Source organism: Anabrus simplex, chromosome 9 (genome assembly GCF_040414725.1).
Source record: "Anabrus simplex isolate iqAnaSimp1 chromosome 9, ASM4041472v1, whole genome shotgun sequence".
NCBI classification, from domain to species: Eukaryota; Metazoa; Arthropoda; class Insecta; order Orthoptera; family Tettigoniidae; genus Anabrus; species Anabrus simplex.
The window spans coordinates 105414435-105436643 of record NC_090273.1 but is presented as its reverse complement, the minus strand read 5'-3'; positions in this window follow the sequence as shown (position 1 = coordinate 105436643).

Sequence of the window (22209 nt, the reverse complement as noted above, 5' to 3'; positions counted from 1 at the left end):
AACAGTAAGCTTAAGATACTATTTCCAAGAGAAGAGTGGGGATTCAGGTAGTATAATAAAAATCGCAGACGAGCTGTCTCAGAAGGAAGTTATTTCCTCTCCTGAGGGAAGTCTAATGGAAGTGGAAGTATATAGGATGACGAGATATAAGCCAGAGGGTTCAGTGGAACTTAGAAGAAAAAACAACAACAACTAGATTTAAAGGTAGCATATCGTTGTTGCTCCTAGAAAATCCTCTGTGTTATAATATTTCACTTAGAACTCTGACCAGAAATGTTCAGTATTGCATGGACTGTATCAACGAATACTTTTGTTCTGAGTGATACATGTGCTGCGGGTCAGTATTTCTCCCCCTCAACATTGTCACATAGCGGTATTTTGATGCGCAACGACGATATGTAAATAATGAAAAATATATAGAATAAAATAGGTTTACCGGATTTACCGGTTACCTCAAGCGGGCGCATCCCATTGGAATTGGGGAAGCTCGCTGGCTCTGCCGCCAGCAGAGTCACCAGGTAGTAGGGAAATAAAATACCACCGTGAAAAAAAACCTGGTCCCTTGCCAGGGTTACGGCGAAGACTGGTAAATGACCAGAAGCCAGAAAACATCTTGAGGCAACCTCTAGGGCTAACAACCCTAGTTGTAAAAGGATGGGTACCCGTCCAAAGCAAAGTCAAGTCAAAAAGCATGATGGCACAACATTTCAAGAAACATACCCCAGGGGGTAAATCTTCGGATAAATCCCTCGTCGTGAATGCCACGGCGCACGATTCTCGTTCGGATTCTGGGGGAGACTTGACATCATGCAAGAGACGAGTCGGAGCGTCTCGGTGTACCCCGAAGAGTCAAAAACTCAGGCCAAAATCTAAAACCTTTCTAGCAACTTTCAACATAAATTCACTTACATAAACCGGTAAGCTGAAAACCCTCACCAAAGCTCTTCACGAAAATCAGATATCCATAATGGCCCTACAGGAAACAAGGTACCCAGATGACGAGATTTTTGAATCCGAAGGCTACCGACTTTTCAAGAGCAAAGCGCAAAGAGGAATCCTCAATGGAGCTGTGATGCTTGGAACCGCGTTTGCTGTTAGAACCAAGATCCTTAAATCAGTTGCAAATTTCGAACCTCTGAATGACAGATTGTCTATACTCACAATTAAATGCGCGAACAAAACCTACGCCCTAGTTAACGCACATGCTCCTACAAACGATAAGAACAAGTCTGATCCAGACGAAGTTGATAATTTCTGGGACCTACTGGATGAAAAATTAAACAAAATCCCCAAACACCATGTCAAGCTTCTTTTGGGTGACTTCAATGCCCAACTAGGTCGTGAACAGAAGTACAAGAAAGTAATAGGAAATCACCCTGCTCACAAAAGAACCAATCCCAACGGCAAAATACTGGTGTCCATTTGCGAAAATCACAACCTGCAGGTCATGTCGACCCACTTTCGCCATCTACCGAGAAAGCAAATGACTTGGCGTTCTCCCGTCCAAGCTCTCGGAGAGTTCCAAATTGGTCATGTTGCAATCTCCAGGAGAAACACCCCTGAGATTATGAATGTGAAGGTAAAGAAAGGCATCAATGTGGCCTCAGATCATTATATGTCTCTTATCAAATTCAAACCAATTCCCGCAAGCACAAGGAAGACAACCAAACAGATCACACGCTTCGACAACGATAAACTTCGGCAAAGGGTCGAGGAGTTCCAGGAGAAGGCTAGACCAAATGACTGTGACTTTCACAACGCCAAAAGTCTCCTTGTTGAGGCTGCCAAAGACGTTGCAGAAATCAAGAGAAGCAAAAAGCATGCCTGGTGGAATGGTACCTGCGAATCAGTCCTCCAAGAAAGATTCAATGCATGGAAACAGTACTACTCTACGAAATCAGAAAATGATTGGGAAACTTACAAAACCCAACGTGCCCAAGCAGCTAGGGTGTTCAGAACTGAGAAACGTAAATACGAAAAATCTCTCATTGAAAAGATAGAACAAAAATTTAGGAAGAATGGAAGCAGAGAGTACTACAGAGCCTTCAAACGCAAACTCACTGGCTATAAACCACCATCTCTATGCTTTGAGCGAAAGGACGGCACACTGGCGACGTCAAATGACGAAATTGCAGCATTCTGGCAGATTACTTCAAGAATTTACTTAATTGCTCTAAACCGCAAAGCGCCATTGAGACCAAGGAACCCTTACTCAGGTACCCAGGTTCCAGACCACCCGACAGAGATGAAATCAAGCGCCACATTGCCCGTCTCAAAAATAACAAAGCGCCGGGTGAAGACTCAGTAGTAGCAGAACTATGGAAATATGCCCCAGAGGAATCACTTGATATCTTGCAAAAGCAAATAGAAGAAATTTGGAACAAGGAGACCCTACCCGATGACTGGAAAATAACTTTGATCCATCCACTACACAAAAAAGGCAGCATGAAGAACATCAACAACTACAGACGAATATCTTTGCTACCCGTGACTTACAAAATTCTATCACTTGCCATCCTGGAGCGTTTGGAAGCACAAGTCGAACATCAAATAGGTGAATACCAAGGAGGGTTCAGAAAAGGTCGCTCAACAGCTGAACAGATCCAAAATCTCAAAACGATCATCAGATATTGTACACTAAGGTCCAAGCAGTATGTGTCTGTCTTTGTGGACTTTAAGAAAGCGTACGACTCCATTGACCGGGAAGTCCTGCTAAACATCTTAAATGAATTTGGAGCTGATTTGAAACTGCTGGCATTAATTAGAGCCACCCTGACCGATACAAAATCCAAGGTGAAGTTCCACGGATGTCTCTCGCATTCCTTTGACATCAAAACAGGAGTCCGACAAGGTGATGGACTATCCCCGATACTCTTCAACTGTGTTCTTGAAAAGATCATCAGAACGTGGCGGGTGAGATTACAGGAAACCAACTACAGTGCATTGAGAATAGGAACCAAATCCAAGGGGATCGCAACAGACTGCTTAGCATTTGCCGATGATATTGCTGTTCTCTCAAACGACATAGAAACCGCTAGAGCTCAAGTTGAAATTTTAAAGGAAATTTCCGAAGAAACTGGTTTGCAGATATCGTTTGAGAAAACAGAAGTAATGACTAACATCAAAGAGGCTCCACCAAAACTCCATACAAAATACGGGGAGATCACCCGAGTAGACAAATTCAAATACCTGGGTGAGATCATCATGAAAAATGGACTGGACAAAGAAGCTCTTCAGGAGCGAGTACGCAAACTGTAAATAGCCTACCAAACATCCCGCACAATCTACAACAAAAAATGCCTTTCCCAAAACACCAAGATACGTTACTATGAAACAGTTTTGAAGCCAGTAGTTCTATATGCAGCCGAAACCCTGTCTCTAAATGCCAACAAAGGACTCCTTGAAGAACTGGAGAAAAGAGAACGCAAAATTGTGAGAGGAATCTTGGGATCAAAGTACAGAAATGGAATCCATCAAAAGAGATCCAACAAGGAAGTCCACAGCAAAATAGAGAAAATTACCGACACAATCAGAAAAAGACGGGCACGATTTTACGGTCATCTGAAAATAATGGACGGAAGAAAGTCAACTAAAGAAATCTTTCACTTTTTTTATTCAAACCCCAAAACCACAATTCCCTGGTTTAGAAATACCAAAGAAGACCTGCAAATGCTACATATCTCAGCTGAAGACGCCCTTAACAGAGATCTCTTCCGCAAGAAAATATTGACGAACGGGTTAAACCGAGACGAGCAACCGAAGAGAAGACACGGTGCCCCTTGGACAGAGGAGCGTAAGCAGGCCCACTCACAAAGAATGAGGGAAATTTGGGCTCTAAAGAAGGCCAAGTTCAGTGTCAAATGCAACAAGACTTAACGTGGTCCTTATTGGCCCCAGCGAATTATATATATCTATATATATATAAAGTAACTTGTCCTGACTGACTGACTGATTCATCATCGCCGAGCCAAAACTACTTGACATAAAGAAATAAAATTTTGAGGATACATTCATAATACGATGCAGGTGCTCGCTAAGAGAGGATTTTTGGATATTCCGTCTCTAAGGGGGTGAAAAAGGGGGTGAAATTTTAAAATGAGTGTATCTATATCTCAACACTTTAAAGGTTTACAGATGTAAAAATTGGTATTTAGAATTTCCTTTAAAAATAAGGAAACACGTATTTTTTTCTTTTCGGAAAATTCCAATGGGAGGGGTGAAAAGGGTGAAATAGTGGTTGAATGCCTTTAATGAGGATACCGGTACTTATATCTCAGAAACTGAACATATTACAGACCTGAAAATTGGTACTTTTGATCTCTTTTAAAAATAAAGAAAGACGTATTTTTTTGTTTTTGGAAAATCCAATTAATGGGAGGGTGAAAAGGGGGTGAATTTTTAGAATGAGTGAATCTATATCTCCAAACTTTTAAAGTTTGCAGAAGTAAAAATTGGTATTTAGAATCTTCATTAAAAATAAAGAAACACGTATTTTTTTTTGTTTTCGGAAAATCGCAATAGGATGAGTGAAAAGGGGTGGAAAAAGGGTTGAATGCCTTTAATGAGGCTACTTATATCTCAGAAACTGAAGATATTACAGACCTGAAAATCGGTGTTTGGGATCTCCTTTAAAAATAAAGAAACACGTATTTTTTGTTTCTGGAAAATCCAATTAAGGGAGGGGGTGAAAAGGGGGTAATATTTTAAAATGAGTGTATCTATATCTCAAAACTTGTAAAGGTTATAGATGTGAAAATTGGTATTTAAAATCTCTTTTAAAAATAAAGAAACACTTATATTTTGTTTTCGGAAAATCCTAATAAGAAGGGAAGAAAAGGTTGAGAAAGGGGTCGAATGCTTTTCATGAGTCTACTTATACTTCAGAACCTGAAGATATTACAGACTTGAAAACTGGTATTTGGGATCTACTTTAAAAGTAAGGAAACACGTATTTTTTCGTTTTTGGAAAATCCAAATGTTGGGGGTGAAAAGGGGGGGGGGTGAATTTTTTAAAATGAGTGTGTCTACATCTTAAAACTTTAAAATTTACAGATGTAAAATTTGGTAGTTAGAATCTCCTCTAAAAATAAAGGAACACATATTTTTTTGTTTCCTGTGAATCGCAATAGGAGGGGTGTAAAAGGGGGAAAAATGGGTTGAATGCCTTTAATGAGAATACATATATCTCAGAAACGAAAGATATTACAGAACTGAAAATTTGTATATGGGATCTCCTTTAAAAATAAAGAAACATGTATCTTTTAGTTTTTGGAAAATCCATTTAATAGCGGTTAAACAGGAGTGACAAATTGGGGTGAATTTTTTGAAAGACTATATCTACAGAATATCTTGGAATCGTAAAATGTTACAGACGTAAAAAGTGGGTGTTTGGAATCTCCTGTAAATGTAAAGAAACATAGGTGATTTGTTTTTGGAAACTCCACTTAAGGGGAACTCAAAAGGGGTGAAATTTTGAAATGAGAATTTTTACAGTATATCTAAAAAACTTAACATGTTACAGAAGTGAAAATGGTATTTTTTATCTCTATTAAACATAAAGAAACGTGTATTTTTTGTTTTCGGAAATATCACCTGGGTGGAGGGGGGGGAGTAAAAGTGACTGAAACTGGTGTTGAATTCTTTTAATTAGGCTACTGATATATCAAAAATGCAGATTTTACAGACGTGAAATTTGATATTTTCAATCTGCTTTAAAAGTAAAAATACACGTACTCTCTAAAAATCCAATGAAGCGGGGGGGGGGGGGGGTGAAAGAATTGAAAAATTAATTGGCTTAATTGTATGAGAATACATACATCTAATAAAAATTAAGTTATTAAAGATGTGAAAATTCGTATTTGGATCTCCTTTAAAAACAAAGAAAAACGCGTTTTGGGCGGGAAACTATCTTGGAGGGCGGGAGTGTAAAGGAGTTGAATTCCTTTCATGAGGACACAAAAATCAAAAACTGAAGAAGTTAGAGTCGTGATAATTGGTATTTAGAAGATCCTTTACTATTAAAGAAACAAGTATTTTTTTCGGGAAAGTTCACTTAGGGGGGGGGGGGGGGAGTAGTGTGAAATGAAGTGAAAAAAGTAAATTACTTTTATGGGGATACTTATATCTCAAAACTGAAGGTAATAGACGTGAAAATTGGTGTTTGGAATCTCCCTTAAACATAAAGAAACAAGCCTTCTTTTAATTTTTTGGGGGGGTGGGGAGGTGGCGGTAAATAAACTTAACGGCGGTGGGGTGTAGAAGGAGGTGAGACCAATTGATTTTACTGTTATTAATGTACTTATAAGGATCCTCCGTTGCTCAGGCGGCACCGCTCCGGCCTCTCAAAGCTGGGTTCCGTGGTTCAAATCCCGGTCACTCCATGTGACATTCGTGCTGGACAAAACGGAGGCGGGATAGGTTTTTCTCCGGATACTCCGGTTTTCCCTGTCATCAGCCATTCCAGCAACACATAATAATAATAATAATAATAATAATAATAATAATAATAATAATAATGTTCCGGACCGTCGTCAAATGTGCGGACCGCGCTGGCAACGGCTCCTGGACGGGTAATGACTAAGAATGCAGTCCGGCCGCGGGTTCAGTGCCGCCAAATCACCCAATATGACACCACGCCGGATCTCCTGAAGGATTTTATCCATATTAAAAATGATTAACGGAAAAGATGGCAAAGATATACGGACCCAACTGACCAGGAGGAATACCTGAGCCTAGCCCGGGAAGTATGAAATCGATTGTTGGAAAGGAATATTGAAAAATGGGAGGAAGCGTGCTGTAAAATAATAGAAAACGAGTCAGATCGGGAATTTTGGAGGATTCTCGCAGAAAACGAGTCAGATCGCGAATTTCGGCGGATTATATATCTAAAACAATAAGCATTCAATTATAAATTTCAGTATAATACCGTAGCGAAGCACGGGTATCTTGCTAGTATATATATATAAAATAGGTTAATAGTAGAAACGTGATCTGATTACAAGAAAGATCTGAAGACTGATGGACTTAGAGTGCGGAGTCAAATTGTATTACGAAAAGCCAATGAAGAAACAAGTATCGGGTGGAATTTCTGTAATAATTAAATATAAGGTAAGATAGCACAAGATAAGATAAAAAGTCTACAGCTCTTACAATGTGAGTTAAAGGATTTAATTTGAATAAGAATATTAGATAGGGTCAATTGGAGGAATGAAACAGTAGTAAGATTTATTAGAAATAAATCACCCGTCCTGCAGTGAGGGTGACCCTAAAAGTCCGAAATATATAACTTACAGAAATTATACTGAAGAATTTTTGCTGGAAAGTTCATCGTTAGCCAGAGATTACGATTTCAGGTATAAATGTAACTTTATAATTTGCAGAGAATCTCTTAACTTACGATTTGTAATAAGATTTTCTCTACGTCATAAAAAGGAATTTACAAATTTTGGAGGGTAGTGGTTGTGTTCTTCGACAGGTACCTTTGATCCAAACAGGAGGCCTCTGACAACCCATTGACCAAGAGAAATATTATATTTGGCTGATAGATATGGCAGACATGGCATGTAATTTGCTTATTTTTCTAGATTAACATTCTGAGCCTGTCGCAGATCTCTACTGCCATAATCGACCTATAATAATTTTTTGAGAATTTAGCAGGAGAAATTAGGCGAATGAAAAGTACTCCCTCTGGAAGCAATAATCACCACCAGTAAGAATTACAAGAAGAATTTATGAGGCACAGTTCGAGCTCTAGATATTTCGATCAATTAAAGCTGACACCGAATGATTACTTTATCACCACAACCTGTAAGAGCACTTGAGCCGGTAGAATAATTCGTTCTTGTTTTTGCTAGCTCGTTAACACAGGTAGATTTCTGTGCAGGCTGTTAGTCCATGAGGTCAGATACATTGTAAGACAATTTGTTATAGAGTGCCTGACAACTCTGCAGCATAACTTAAATACCAAGCAGTGCGGGTGATGTAACTTTGACTGTGTAATTAATCAAACTCACTCACAGAAGATTCGCCTCAACGTTCCTTTTTCTGCCGGCGTCTTGCAGCAGTAATTAGGTGAGATGATAGGCAGATACTCTGACAAGTTTAATTTAAGCTTAAGACAATATGTTTTAGTTTCTGATATAACGAGCTTAACTCACATATTCATCTCACACGTTAGTAATATTGCTAGTCCACCTCTGTGATGTAGTGGTTAGTGTGATTAGCTGCCACCCCCGAAGGCCCGAGTTCGATTCCCGGCTCTGCCACGAAATTTGGAAATTGGCACGAGGGCTGGAACGGGGTCCACTCAGCTTCGGGAGGTCAACTGGGTAGGGGTGGATACCCACCTCAGACATCCTGGAAGTGGTTTTCTGTGGTTTCCCACTTCTCCTCCAGGTAAATGCCGGGATGTTACCTAACTTAAGGCCACGGCCGTTTCCTTACTCTTCCTTGTCTATTCATTCCAATCTTTCCATCCCCCAGCAAGGCCCCTGTTCAGCATAGCAGTTGAGGCCGCCTGGGCGAGGTACTGGTCATTCTCCCCAGTTGTATCCCTCGATCCAGAGTCTGAAGCTCCAAGACACTGCCCTTGATCGGTAGAGGTGAGATCCCTCGCTGAGTCCGGGGGAAAAACCGACCCTGGAAGGCAAACAGATAAAGAAGAAGAAAGAAGAAGTAATATTGCTTTTTCATAACTGAAGGGCTTTGGTCGTCGAATCACGATTATCTTTTGTTGTTGCTGAATTCAACTGCTGGCACCATTCACAAATTCTTTCTTATAAAATAGTGAACCTGAGTTATATTTTTATTATCAAAAAGTATAACCTTAACCCAGAGTTCCTGTTAAGGGGGAATATAAGTAAAACATAATTTTGAACCTTGGTTGTTTTGCTCCTAAAACCTATAATAACCACGATCACTGCGCCTGGAATTGCTACCACTTATATAAGGCTTCTCTCGTTCATCGTTTCTGTCCAAATTACATTTGACACTCTTGTTCATTTCGGATCCTGAAAATTTACGAGGTTTTATGAGTAGTAGACGAATAATTTTGAGTGGCGTCTTTAAAAGTAGGAAAGATCACAATATGAAGATAAAGTTGGAATACAAAAGGACAAACTGGGGCAAATATTCATTTATAGGAAGGAGAGTTAGGGATTGGAATAACTTACCAAGGGAGGTGTTCAATAAATTTCCAATGTCATTGAAATCGTTTAAGAAAAGGTTGGATCCGTGGCTAGATGTTGAAGTATGACTGCTCTTATCATTTTGTACGCTTGTACGTGTGTGTCCGGTCTAGAAAGCCAAGAATAATGACCGAGAGGATTCGTCGTGCCGATCACACGACACTGTATAATCTGCAGGCCATCGGGCTGAGCAGCGGTTCGCTTGGTAGGTCATCGCCCTTCGGCGCTGTTGTGCCATGGAGTTTGGTTTGTACGTGTGTGTGTGATATACCGTACAAAAGATTAGAAATGCATAACTCATTTTAAAGGCTAGCTGGCAGAAACATTTAGCACTGTTCGGAGGCTCAAGGTTCAGGTGCTGTCAAGTACAGGAAATATGAATTTGGCTTCTCTTGGTGTTCTTCAACACTTACTGCAGGAAAATGGTGATATCATGCTGTAATTCAAGTTCTGTGACAAATATCCTAATCCTTTATCTGAAAAAATTACAGTTACACGTGCTATAATAAACTCCACAATAACAAAGATTACAAACCAGTTTCTTTCCCAAGCATTGGAGTCTTATAACGAAAGATATCCAGGCCATTTACGCGAACCATGGGGAACAACATAAGCACCAACATAATAATATTTCCAAAGGTTAAGTCGAGTAATTATTCATGTTTCTATATAATAATTTCATCGGGCTATTTCCAAAGACGAATTCGTATAACACTTATTCATGTTTCTATATAATGATTTCACTGGGCCCAAACTGAACTTGAGGAGGTCTATTGTATCTTCAAGGATTACCTCAACAGAAGAGCCGACGTGATAATCAACCAACGAAGAAATACAGAGAATGCCTTTGAGTCTAAAACATGCACTAAGAGAGATTACATTTAACTTCTTCAAGTTGATGAAAACAAGGTTGCTTATTAGCTGTGTCTCTCATGCTTAAATTCACTTTATGGCATTCAGATTCACAGGTGGTCGTTGATAGGATTGTTCTTGGGTGCGAAATGATCTCTACCTAAATTTACGTACGACGTACATATCAATGTGTGTCTGGGAGGCGTGGCCAGTCTAAAGGAGGATAATAGATAGGAAGAGCATTGTGAGATACGTGGTACTGCTCGCGCAGGATAATTGTAACTTCACATTTTTATAAAAAGGCCAGCCTATTTGTAGAAAAATGTCGATTACTCATTTAGACTGGAAAACTTGGCCTTTTTATAATAAGCCTGATGCACTGCATTTTTTACAAAAGGATTGAAGTTACAATTATCCTGCGACATATATAACTCTTCAAAATTGTAGAGAATTTTGAAATAGGGGTCGTAGTGTTAAGTATACAGTAGCTCTTGAAAATCAATGAAAAGAAGTTATTACTTTCAAGGATGGGCAATTTCTGTATTTTTCGGCAACGTTATTTCATTCTGAATGCTTTCTTCTGCTTATGGCACGTATTTCTGGGCTCACTGGATCCACCTGGATGATTGTGGATTTCAGCTGTGAGGTTATAGCAGGATGTCCTTCCTGATACCCCATGATTTTTCAGGTAAAATTCCAACCCGAGATCGATCGGGAATCGAACGTCGGTTGGCCGGATGAAAGTCAGTAGCTAAGCCTTTATGCGAATCACGTTCCTATTTACTACGGTACTGAATAATTTTAAGCATATAAAACATGTACAAATTTTGGAGTATTGCCTGATCCAAAATATGCCGATTTAGAACTTTAAAACTAATTTTATAACTTCAAATGTGTCTGGTTTGGAATAAATTGCACCCACCTAGATTACCACTTAGTTGGAGTACATCACTATGAGGCAGTGTCATTGGGTTCATCTGGAGTGGTTTGTTTAGTAATGGAATATTTAAGTCCAGTAGACTGAGTATGACTGTACTTTATCCGGTATTTTCTGATGTTTACCTAGGTTTTCTTCATGACTTTAATCATCTGGTGATGGAGATAGTAGAGTATACGTCAATTTCATTGTTTATTTATTGACCGATTTTGAACGTATTGGATCACGAGCTCTAATTACAATATATTACAATAAGTTGTAACATTAAATCACATCCCAATACAAAGCGCTATTGTAACCTAATAAGAAAAGCTGAGATATAATAAACATTCAGATACAGTTATAAGTAGATCTTGAAAAAACAGGACTTTTTCAAACTATTAAAGTTGAAACTCAAAACATAATAGGTTGAGATAATTAGTCTCTGTATATATCTATTTTCCTGTGTATTCCCGGTCCCCAAGGAAAGGAAATAATGAGGTATAGGATATTTGTATATTTACATCTAAAATGAGGATATATTTTTGAGGTTAGACTTATCATACTATTCTTAAAATTATACATGCCTGATTACAACTTTTTTCATAGAACTTTATTTTTTTATTTAAAAGTGTACCGGGCGGTACACCTCCACGCCGCTTATTTAAACGTTGCGCCAGTTGCGACTCCTCTGCTGGAGGAAGTCTGAACTTTATCTACGGTATTAATTTTCTACTTTCTCAGAAGATGTCACTACGTGGAAATTTTTGAGTTTTTGAACTGTGTCATTTTCGACATATTTTTGTTTTGCTTGTAGTAAGAAGTGTGAACTTTCTCTTCTAGAGGACTCTACTGAAGACCAACAATAGTGCACCCTAGTGCGAAGTGGAAGAACTGTTTTTTGGAGAAAATTTAATTTCAAAAGTTTGTTCCTTGCTAAATTTCTTTCAGTCATTGTTTAAGTTGGCAATATTAACCCTTTCTTTCCCCTTGTTTTGTATCTAGCCAATCCCGAATTTCTTTAATTAATTTTCAACCAATAATATGTTTCTTCTCCGTATTGTGTAGGGGGTTTCTTGATGAACCAATAAAATCCTTTTGGGAGGGTGTTCTCATTCCCCTAACGCCTCGAACCTTCCGCGAGAGTGTATAAACTGCTGATTTTTGGGTCTCTGCGCCACTTCTGTTCCATCTTTCAGTGTGTAAAGTACATAGCAGGGGCGGGAAGCGCCTCTTCCTTCGGCGGCGGTCAACAACAAGGTAATGGCCAATTAATAACTTCTTTCTTTGCTAGCTCAGCAGTTTAACTCTCGGGGCGGGTCCGAAGTTTTTCCATAATGTAACCTTCCTTAAAATGTATCTATTCTATCTTTAAACTGCATATCGGGATAGAGAGTGCTTAACCCTCTCGAGCTCCCAATCATATTGTTTTGAGGTGAACTTATTTTCCTCAACCTATTCTTCGTTAACGTAAAGCAAATTGTTCTTTTCTTAAGTCACCTCTGTAGTATGGGATTAGGCCTTGCATTAGTGGCCTAGAGCCAGATTAGGTTATTAAAACAAATGCATTAGGAGTGCAGATCGCCTCCTCTCAAATTGTTACTTTAGAGGTCATGTAATTAACCTTCTTTTCATTTAATAGACCTCAGTAGGTTGGGTATTTTACCCCTGTGTATATGTCCTTAGAGGACAGCTTGAAAGTAGAGTTAGGTGTGGCCTTGTGATAGGCTTAAAACTTTGAGAGCGGATCGCTCTTTTGCAATTTGTTTCTGCGTGCCTCTTGGAGGCCTTTCTGTGTATTTTGGAGCAAGTGCTCCTAGGCATGTATGGGGTTTTCTGCCCCTCTGTTAAAACTTGTGTTTGGGTTAAAACTGAGCTGATTGCTCAAGAATTGTGATCGCGGGGCTCGAAGCCCAAATCCTGTAAATATTGTAATTGTACTTTTGTTGCCTTGCTACTCTGTACCTGCCATGTTTGTTATTTCGTTATTTTGAAAAGAAAATATAACCTTGTTAAATTTTAAATTAATTTTACTTTCGTAGCTTGAGACCTGTTCACCACCCCGCACCTTCTTTCACCTCTACCTACCGCTAAAACACGGTAACAAGTGGTAGCAGAGCGTGGTTGAATGGGTCTCATTTTAGCCCCTTTTGACGGCTAAACATTGTTTTGTTCCGAACTCTAACAATTTTCTGAGTTGCTGGAATTTTTTGATTTTTTCAAAATTGTTCTGTCATCATGCCCGGCCCTCGCGATGTTCTCCATCTTAACTATTTGCACAAGGAGGAGTTAATCTACGAATTAACTATTAGAAATGTGCAATCTGGAGGCACGGTTGCAGTAGACACTAACAGGCTTAGAGAGTCCCTTGATTTGCCTATTTCCATCCCCAATTTGGGAGAGAAAGAAATTGACGACTCTCTTTCCACGATCACTGAGAATACTACTGGGCTAGCTTCTGTAGTTAGTTTTTTTGATGAAAATGATCCTTCTCCTAATCAAATTAAGCGTGTGCAAGCCAGGCTATATCACTTTTCAAATAGAGTTAACGATCTGTTGTCTCTGAAGTTGAATGACGTTCAGAGGAAGGAAGCTAGTACGCTGCTTGAAAATATTTCTGAATTATCTAGCAAGGTCACTCAATTGTTAACGGGGGAGGTTCCTCCCAAAAGCGATCTACCCACCACAGTGAATGTAGGTAGTGAGGAAGAGCCTCCTAAGGGAGAAGTCAACAGGATAACCGTTGCTGCTCAAACCATCTCTGCCCCATTGGACAACGAGTCTGAACGCCGTAACTCATTGAATAATGTACGTTATGAATTAGCTTCTTTGCCACTTAAACCTTTACCGACGATGTCACCCGGGTTTAGCAGCTTGCCTCATCCATTGGCAATGTTGCTTAGAGGTATCTCTAAGTTTTCCGTCAATACCACCAGTGAAGTAATTTCATTTTTAAGATTTTTAGTTGAATTTCAGGATCATGCCCTTGTGTTTTCTCTTTCCCCATGTCAGATTTTGCAAATTATCTATCCCTATGCAATTGGTATTCTCTCTGACAAAATAGTAAGAGCCATAGCCGAACAGTCATCTATTGAAGATTTTCATGCACACTTGCTTGCAAATTTTATTCCTGCTCGCGCGAGGTCATCTCTAATTCAGAAATACTATTATCGAGTACAGAGATTGGATGAAAATCTGGCTGATTTCATACAAGACATTAAATTCTATACTAGGGTGTTTGCTCTTCACTTCCCTGAGGATCAAATTGTACAAGCTATTGTGGAAGGCATTTCACCATCCTATAGGTCATATTTGTGTTTCGCGGCGTGTCCGCAAACCTTCTCTGAACTTGAAGCCTTGGCCGTCTCAGCGGAAGGAGTTAGATACGCCGATTCCTTGCGTGTCGCGAAAGAACCCCCGCCTTCTTTTGGTAATCCTCGGCCTCCTCCTCCTCGCCGACCAGTCACACCTCGTAAATGCTATGCTTGCGGGTCGCCCGACCATCTTCGGAACAAGTGCCCATTGCTCAAGTCTAGTGGGACAAGGAATGGAGCTGGTTCATCACAAGGCTGCTTTAAATGTGGGGCTTTCTCACATATCGCCAAGAATTGTCCCAATTCAAATAGCACCCCCTCCTGCTCAACCTCTGGTGCAAACTCCACCAATGCCAATAATAAAAAATGACTAGTGGCTTCGGCTGAGTCGACTAATCCCTCTTCCCGAGGAACAGGCCCTGGTAAACAGATCGAAACTTCAGGGAACGTTCCATTTGCAAATCCTTCTTTTGAATGCCCCAAAGAGTGTCTTAGGATTGCGGCGGATACCCCCGCACCGGTCCCTTTTCTCAAGATTGAGTTAAATAACGAGCCTATAACAGCTCTATTAGATTCAGGCAGTGTTTGTTCTATTATTTCGGACCAATGGTATTCTAAATTGAAATCGGCTTGTAAACTACCTGACTATGCCTCATCTACTGTTCAATATGTTTCGGCTAATTCATCCCCATTAGAAATTCTAGGTTCCTTACTAGTCAAAATTCGTATTTTTAAATTTACATGGAAAATCAAATTGTTTGTGGCCAAGCACTTGTCTTGCCCCATTATATTGGGAGCTGACTTCATTTCTTACACTGGTCTTGTGCTCGATCTCCAGAGTAGGTCGTGCACATTCAAATTTGCGTCCAATTGTAAAATTCCCTTATTAAAATGTAATTCTGTGTCATGTTCATCTATTTCGCCTACCCAGGATGAGATGTTGTTAGACCTTAGACATCTACCTGAGGAGCAGGCTGAGAGTATTCGTAAGTTGTGTCAGTCGTTTCCAGAGGTGTTCTCCGATACTCTTGGTGTTACTGACCTTATTGAATACAAAATTGAGGTCACGGATTCGATTCCCGTCCGTTTTCCACCTTATAGGCTATCTCCACCTAAAATGAAGGCATTGAAAGAAATCATCGATCAAATGTTGAAGGATGGTATTATTAGGCCCTCTAAGTCAGCGTATTCTTCGCCTATTTTTCTAGTCCCGAAACCCCAAGGGGGCTTCAGGCCTGTCATTGATTATAGGGCTCTCAATCGGAAGGTGGTGTTGCAATCCGTGCCCCTTCCTGACCTTCATTCTTGTTTTTCATGGTTTCGTAAGGCCAAGTTCTTTACCATCTTGGACTTAAATCAGGCCTATAATCAAATTCCCCTTGCCGAAGAGTCTAAACATCTTACAGCGTTTGCCACGGACTGGAACTTATACGAATATAACCTCGTGCCTTTTGGGCTCCCCACGGGAGCAGCTGTACTCACTAGGCTACTAGATAGGGTATTCTCCGACATCAAATTTGAGTACTTATATCACTACTTGGATGATGTCGTCGTATTTTCAGAGACTTTTGAAGAACATCTAGATCATCTGCGAGAAGTTCTCGATCGCCTTCGTAAGGCTGGGTTAACTGTCAAGTTGTCCAAGGTTGCCTTTGCTAAGCCCTCTATGTCATTCCTAGGGCATATTGTGTCACCTGATGGTGTAGCAGTCGATCATTCTAGAACACAGGCCATCCGTGATTTTAAACCTCCCAAGGACGTTAAAGGTATCGCCAGGTACATTGGTATGGTGAATTTCTTCAGGAAGTTTATTCCTAACTTCGCTAATAGAGCGGCGCCCTTGAACCTTCTTCGTAGGAAAGGCATCAAATTCGAGTGGGGATCTTCTCAACAAGCCGATTTTGAAGATCTTAAATTAGCTCTCTGTAATGCCCCTATACTTGCTATGCCTGATTTCTCGAAGAAATTCATCGTCCAAACCGACGCGTCGTCGTCAGCAGTAGCTGCAGTACTTCTTCAAGAGACTGAACTAGGGAGGCGACCCATCGCCTATGCATCTAGTACTCTATCGGCTCAAGAAGCCAAGTATTCCATCTATGAGCTCGAAGGTTTGGCAGTCTTATTCGCCTTAGAAAAGTTCCGTCTCTATCTGGAACACGTCAAATTCGACCTGGAGACAGATAATCAAGCCTTAAGCTGGGTCTTAGGTAGGCCGCGTCGTACTGGTCGTATAGCCCGTTGGGCCATCCGTATTTCTGCCTTCCAATTCGATGTCCGGCATATCCGAGGTACCGAAAATGTTGTTGCTGATGGACTCAGCCGTATGTTTTCCAACGACGTTGGGAACCATGAACCGGTCGATAGTTCATCTCCTCCCGAGTCCATGCTATCTGCTGTTAATGCCATCTTAACAGATGCTCCCATGCCCTTTAGGGATATCGAGAAATACCAACGTGAAGATCCGACGCTGGCTCCGATAATGGAAACCCTTTCTTCTGGGGAACATGTTGTCCCTTATGTTCTGAGGAATGGTGTTCTATGTTGCCCTTCGAGGCATGATAAGATGATGAAGGTTGTCGTTCCAGCTGTTCTTGTACCTATGATCTTCAAGTATTATCATGAGACCCCATTAGGAGGGCATCTTGGTATCTTTAAAACTCGTGAAAAGATTCGTGTAATGTTCATCTGGAAAGGTATGGACGGTGAAATCCGTGAACTAGTGAAGGCTTGCAAATCCTGTTTGCTGAGTAAACCAACCATGTCCACCAAGGTAGGCCTTTTGTCTTCTCATCCAGCGTCGCGCCCCATGGAACGCCTGTATATTGATTATGTAGGACCCTTCCCCCAGTCTAAGGGAAATGCTAACAAGTTTATCTTTGTATGCGTAGACGGCTTTACTAGATTTTCCTGGTTATTTCCGAACAAGCTGGCTACCGCTCAGTCTACCATTACTTGCTTAAATTCTATTTTTGCCTCCTTTGGTCCGTGCCAATATATTGTGTCTGATAATGCTAAGGCGTTCACATCAAATCTTTTTCGTAAATTCTGTTTTGACTTGTCCATTTCTCATGTAACTACTTCTGCTTATTACCCTCAACCATCTTTGGCTGAACGGGTTAACCGTAATCTCAGGTCCGCGCTTATTGCCTATCATCATGAAGATCATTCCAGGTGGGACACGTCCCTGCATTGGTTAGCTTTTGCCTTGAATTCGGCGGTTCATGAATCACATAAATTTACTCCAGCCTCGTTGATGTTCAAGTTTGTTCCCAACACGCCGCTCTCTAACCTCTGGTCTCTGAGTGACATTCTACCCGAGACAATAGATCCGGACAACATTAAAGATCTTTGGAAGAAGGCTAAAGCCAATCTTAAAGTGTCTCATGAAAAGGTTGGGGAAAGGTATGATCGTGGACGGAGACCCACCCCTTTGAAGGTAGGTGACCAAGTTATGGTCAAGAACTTTGTTCCCGCGGGCAAGCTTGCCCTCAGATTTCATGGGCCTTGTATCATTCTCGATTTTCTTACGCCGGTTACGTTGTTATTAAGTAATCCAGCCACCGAGAGGATATTTAGGGTTCACCTGTCACAGGTGAAACCAGTGTAAATTTTGTGTTAACTTGCTTCATATAATTTGAAAGGAATATGAAGGTTATATTTTTTTTGAGTTTCCACTCTTAAGGCATTCTGCTCCTCCTATAATATTTTGTTTTATATGTAAGCATTTTTTGTAAAACCTTCCCCGATCCGTTAAACTGCCATTCTGTCCTTACCATGCCCATTACCACGCTCCCGTCTCCTGCTATACACACTGTGGCTTGCTTATATTAAATGCCATGGATATTTACACGCCGCTGGCCCCTCAACCTCTCCACAAGCCTGTGCCCTCAAAAAAAGATGATTGTCCAACAATTCTGCCGCCTAGTTTTAATGTTTCAGTGCCCCCGCAGCCGCGCGGCGCCGTGCCGCGACTGGGCTAGAGGAAGGGCCCCCTCGACCCCAGCGAGGACGACATGTGCACGGCGAGCCGGAGCTCTCCTCCCGGCCAAGGCTGATGTGCGGCGCACGACCTGCTACTTGCCCGCAGCCTGTATATGTTCACCGCGGGCGCGGCGTGTTTCAACACCTCTGCTCCCCTCATAGTGCGGGCGAGCGGTATCTCAGGGTACTTGGGGGTCCGAGCGGCCTCCGCTGGACACAAGCTGCAACGGCCGGTCTGGCCATCCAACTTAATCAACATCAACTACATGGATAGTTACTGTCAGCAATTACTATACCTGAGAATTCAACAACAAAATCTGGTGGACTTAGAAAATTTTTCCTCAACTTTAAAACTAAAGTTTTCCTTCTCAATTCAACCTTCTACAAACATTAAGACAGTACTTCCGCTGTTACTACAAGAATTTTTGAAACTGAATCAAACCAAATTTCAACAATTTCGATTATGCTTCTGCAATCAATATTCATATCCTCATCATAACTTGGACCTTGTTTACAAACAAATTTCATGTGTCACCCCTGGAGGAACTTTTGGGGGGGGGAGGTCTGTACCGGGCGGTACACCTCCACGCCGCTTATTTAAAAGTTGCGCCAGTTGCGACTCCTCTGCTGGAGGAAGTATGAACTTTATCTACGGTATTAATTTTGTACTTTCTCAGAAGATGTCACTACGTGGAAATTTTTGAGTTTTCGAACTGTGTCATTTTCGACGTATTTTTGTTTTGCTTGTAGTAAGAAGTGTGAACTTTCTCTTCTAGAGGACTCTACTGAAGACCAACAATAGTGCACCCTAGTGCGAAGTGGAAGAACTGTTTTTTGGAGAAAATTTAATTTCAAAAGTTTGTTCCTTGCTAAATTTCTTTCAGTCATTGTTTAAGTTGGCAATATTAACCCTTTCTTTCCCCTTGTTTTGTATCTAGCCAATCCCGAATTTCTTTAATTAATTTTCAACCAATAATATGTTTCTTCTTCGTATTGTGTAGGGGGTTTCTTGATGAACCAATAAAATCCTTTTGGGAGGGTGTTCTCATTCCCCTAACGCCTCGAACCTTCCGCGAGAGTGTATAAACTGCTGATTTTTGGGTCTCTGCGCCACTTCTGTTCCATCTTTCAGTGTGTAAAGTACATAGCAGGGGGCGGGAAGCGCCTCTTCCTTCGGCGGCGGTCAACAACAAGGTAATGGCCAATTAATAACTTCTTTCTTTGCTAGCTCAGCAGTTTAACTCTCGGGGCGGGTCCGAAGTTTTTCCATAATGTAACCTTCCTTAAAATGTATCTATTCTATCTTTAAACTGCATATCGGGATAGAGAGTGCTTAACCCTCTCGAGCTCCCAATCATATTGTTTTGAGGTGAACTTATTTTCCTCAACCTATTCTTCGTTAACGTAAAGCAAATTGTTCTTTTCTTAAGTCACCTCTGTAGTATGGGATTAGCCCTTGCATTAGTGGCCTAGAGCCAGATTAGGTTATTAAAACAAATGCATTAGGAGTGCAGATCGCCTCCTCTCAAATTGTTACTTTAGAGGTCATGTAATTAACCTTCTTTTCATTTAATAGACCTCAGTAGGTTGGGTATTTTACCCCTGTGTATATGTCCTTAGAGGACAGCTTGAAAGTAGAGTTAGGTGTGGCCTTGTGATAGGCTTAAAACTTTGAGAGCGGATCGCTCTTTTGCAATTTGTTTCTGCGTGCCTCTTGGAGGCCTTTCTGTGTATTTTGGAGCAAGTGCTCCTAGGCATGTATGGGGTTTTCTGCCCCTCTGTTAAAACTTGTGTTTGGGTTAAAACTGAGCTGATTGCTCAAGAATTGTGATCGCGGGGCTCGAAGCCCAAATCCTGTAAATATTGTAATTGTACTTTTGTTGCCTTGCTACTCTGTACCTGCCATGTTTGTTATTTCGTTATTTTGAAAAGAAAATATAACCTTGTAAAATTTTAAATTAATTTTACTTTCGTAGCTTGAGACCTGTTCACCACCCCGCATCTTCTTTCACCTCTACCTACCGCTAAAACACGGTAACAAAAAGAATGGGAACATTAAATTTAAGTAAGTGACTTCAAATGACGTGAACATATTTACAACGTCTTACAACAATATGATTTAACAAAGATCTGCATTCGGTAGTTTGATAACTATAGGCCTAATTGTTTTAGTGTTTTGGAGGAATGAATCGAAATACGCATTGAAATAGAAAGAAATACAATTCGGAACAAATCTACAATATGTAGGTATTTAAAACAGAATTCAGTATTGTATTAAACAGGAAAAATAAATTCTATTTTTGTGGTAAATATATACACTGGCGGAAAAATATCCAAACACCAAAGAAGGGGTTGTGCTAGATTAACGAACATTGGTAGGCGTGTTTATACATCTGAAAGATAAGGTTGATTCAAATTTCCTGCAAATCGTATTAGCGTGGCGCTAGTAGCGGCCCCATGACATTGCATATCATTTTGCTTTAAATACGTTCTGTACTGTGCGAGAGCGTTAGTTACCTGTGAGATTGGACGGAGTGACTGTGAGTGGGTCAAGAATGCCTTTACGACGACGAGGAGGCCAGTATCAGCAGCTCACTGCTGTTGAACGAGGCTGTATAATAAGGCTTCTTGAAAGTGGATTTTCCTTCCGCGCTGTAGCAGAACGACTAGGCAGGAATGTCTCCACTGTGCATGCGTGCTGGCAGCAGTAGTGACGAGAAGATACGCTCGCAAGAAGACCGGGCTCCGGACGTCCCTGTGGCTCCACTGAGAGGGAGAACCGCCGTATTCGGGATATGGCTGTGGCGCTGCGGACTGCGTCTGCAGCGGCAATTCAAGCTGTATTTGGCACCACAGTGATCCAGCGAACTGTTCCACATCGGTTACTTGAAGGACAACTCCGAGCTAGACGCCCTATGGCGTGCATTCCAATTACCCCAAACCACCACCGTCTGCGACTTCAATTATGTCAAGCAAGAGCTCATTGGAGGATGGAGTGGTGGTCGGTTGTGTTTTCCGATGAAAGCTGGTTCTGCCTTGGTGCCAGTGATGGCCGTTAGAAGGAGGCCAGGTGAGTTACTGCATTCCACCTGTCTGCGGCGTCGAAACACTGGACCTACATTGGGAGTTCTGCTCTGGGGAGCAATTTCCTATGACAGCAGGAGCACTGCAGTGGTTATCCGACGCACCCCGACTACAGATGTTTATGTCCATCTGGTGATTCGATCTGTTGTGTTGCCATTCATGAAAAGCATTTCCGTGGGTGTTTACCAACAGGATAATGCACGTCCCCACGCCGCTGTTGTAACCCAAGGTGCTCTACAGAGTGTCGACATTTTGCCTTGGCCTGCTCGATCCCCCGATCAGTCCCCAATCGAGCACGTATAGGGCATCATATAATGACAACTCCAGCGTTATCCACAACCAGCATTAACCACCCCTGTATCGACCGACCAAAGGCCACAGGGCATGGACCTCCATCCCACAAGCTGACATCCGGCACCTGTACGACACAGTGCATGCTCGTTTGCATGCCTGCATTCAAGAGTCAGGCGATTACGCCGGTTATTAATGGACCAGTGTGGCACATTTGCGATGGCTTTTTTCGCACGGATAATTAACCTGTAGTCTTGTACCTTTAATCAATTAGATATGTAACCTCGACAAATATATTGTCAAAATTTCCGGTTTCTACATTCCTTATTTCGTGGTGTTTGGATATCATTTCCCCGCCAGTGTGATAATATATAATGAAAAGGGCTGTTCTACTCATCTGAACTTCCGTCAATATGTCGTTAAGATTCATTAATCGTTGAAAAATATTTGGGAGATGTGTACATGGAGTGGTGAATTAGGGCGATGAAAATAAATAAATTTGCTTTCTTCCTTTCGAATATAATTTATTTCCCATTCTCTTCAATATGTTAACCTATGGAAGTGAAGCAATGCCATCGTAAAAAAA